Below are 2,445 nucleotides of genomic sequence, written 5' to 3' on the forward strand. Positions count from 1 at the left end.
TCAAATGTTGTCCAGGAAACCGACAGTCCGGCCAAAGTCCTGTGATGGTGCGGCGAGGCACTAGTATTGGCAGTGTCGTTGTTCGCGGTCGCCTCACTGCCGGGCAGTACATCGAACCTTGTTGGACCGTGTGTGGCTGCTGCACACTACGGTGGCACCCTGACTCCCAACTCGTGCACGATAATGCTAAGAAGCGCGTGTCGCAAGTCAGCAGCGGTGTCTTGTGGAGCCTGGACAGTTGTGAGTTCCGACCTAAGCTCTAATGACCATGTGTGGAATATGTTCAAAGGAACATGTTCGTTGTCGTCCTGTTCCGCCACACACTCTCCAAGAACTCTCACGGGTTCTCATCGAAGAATGGAAACCGGTACCACAGGGCGACCTCCAGAGACTTGTACGGAACATACCACACAGGTGGCAGGCGCTGATCAACGCTCACGGAGGGCGTACACTTTACTGAGGCTCTCATAGTCCGATGAAAAGCACCCAGGATGACGGGATGAATGATTGTTTCCACTTTTTCTTTTTGCGTAAACGGTCGACGATGTAATGACTTTTTTGTGTACTTAATTCATGAAAAATAAAGGTATAACGTGGTAACCTACCAGGCGCTCAGTCATTGCTCAGTGGAGTATGACAGATGCGGAAAATTATGTTCCGTAATTATTACGAGCAGCGTATATTATTTCAAATGATCGACCCCACCACTTCCCTCGTGCGTTACCAAATATTCTGTCACCAACAAATTAGTGCAGAGGAAAGAGCTTGGCAGTAAGAGAAAGTGGGTATAATAATCCACAAATTACCATGTTACGAAGGACAATACGGTTCTCACCGATTACGACTTTTTTTTGTTAATTCAGAAAATATTTCGGGCAACGGCCTTGCCGCAGTGGATACACCGGTTCCCGTGAGATCACCGAAGTTAAGCGCTGTCGGGCGTGGCCGGCACTTGGATGGGTGACCATCCAGCCGTCTTGCGCTGTTGCCATTTTTCGGGGTGCAATAAGCCTCGTGATGCCAATTGAGGAGCTACTCGACCGAATAGTAGCGGCTCCGGTCATAGAAAACCATCAAAAAAACGACCGGGAAAGCGGTGTGCTGACCACACGCCCCTCCTATCGACATCCTCCCCTGAGGATGACACGGCGGTCGGATGGTCCCGATGGGCCACTTGTGGCCTGAAGACGGAGTGCTGTGCAGAAAATATTTCAGCACTTGTGCATCTTGTTTCATCAAAGAAACATAAAAAGTGATTCACCTCAAATAGATAAAGACATCGTGGTCAGCACAACACTTTTTCTCTTTCACTCCATGCATAATCACTTCATCCAAATATTCAACAGTTTAAAAGACAAGCAGAAACCACGTAATTTTGTGATACACATTTGCGAATAGTCAGCTTATAAATTGTTGCCTGAGAACACATTTATCCACATCCTGGACGGAATACTTATTCTGAGCACTTTTCTTCTCCTCTTTTGGTGCAGAAACTTGATCTCTACTGTGCACGGCTTGGCGTCCCCCCTCCCGTAGTTTACAGACCATACTGCTGTTCAACCTTTAACGCTTCGGCTGCGCTTTCCTTCTCTCGTCGTCAACAAAATGAATCGCTTTCACGGCAAACCAGTGCGCCTCTCCGCGAAGACGTTTCTCCTCGCCCACCTCCCACGCTTGCACTGCGACGTAACAACGCGCGTTGTTTAAACCGCAGCCTGGCTCTGACTGGTCACGTGACCAAGTTAGCTCCTGTTACTTGCCGAACATAAATAGTGTTCACTCGGAAATGCCCGTGTTACTCGAAAATGTGCACGAAGCATTTTCAAAAAAAAAAGAACCTTTTTCTTTTCTTCTTTTGAAAAAGAGTTTTATTTGTCTGTCTACTTCAACGTAATCAAAATTACTCAACGGTTAATCCGGTTCATGATGCAAGGTAGCAGTTACAAGTTGATTGTCTAATGACTTCCAAACGAACAAAAATTTGATTTTCAATCTTTCATATAGTTGTCGACCGAATTTAAAAATTTTAAATGCCATCGTTATCTATTCGTTAAGAAGTGTAATCTTACATTAAAGGTTTAACACACTAAGACAAGAGTTACAGTCAGAAACGGGGTCTGTGGCTTGAGAAAGCGCAGATGCTCAGACTTTGTGTATCCAGTACTTGAGAATGTGACTACTTAGTGACTTGCAACGAGCTTTCCACACAACGCCAAACCTCCCAGAATCTTTTTATAGCCGACACCACCCACAAAATGATGAAAGTGAAAACTTAATACATTTTCGCTGTTCGTGTATTAACACTGCCGCGTTTTAATCAATTAGTTCTTTACTACACATTCTATTCGCAACACATTTTAACAAATAGTTTCCTTTATCACTGATTGAACTTGCAAAATTATATCGCTGTACGACACATAATTCGGGGATATGACGTCATAAAGA

At 45.0% G+C, this 2,445-nt stretch overlaps 1 pseudogene; it reads left to right on the forward strand.

Annotated features, from left to right (window-relative positions):
* The first annotated feature begins 874 nt into the window (after positions 1–874).
* On the forward strand, positions 875–991 carry LOC126102493 (5S ribosomal RNA; annotated as a pseudogene).
* Positions 992–2,445: the final 1,454 nt, after the last annotated feature.

Source organism: Schistocerca cancellata, chromosome 9 (assembly GCF_023864275.1).
Source record: "Schistocerca cancellata isolate TAMUIC-IGC-003103 chromosome 9, iqSchCanc2.1, whole genome shotgun sequence".
NCBI lineage: Eukaryota > Metazoa > Arthropoda > Insecta > Orthoptera > Acrididae > Schistocerca > Schistocerca cancellata.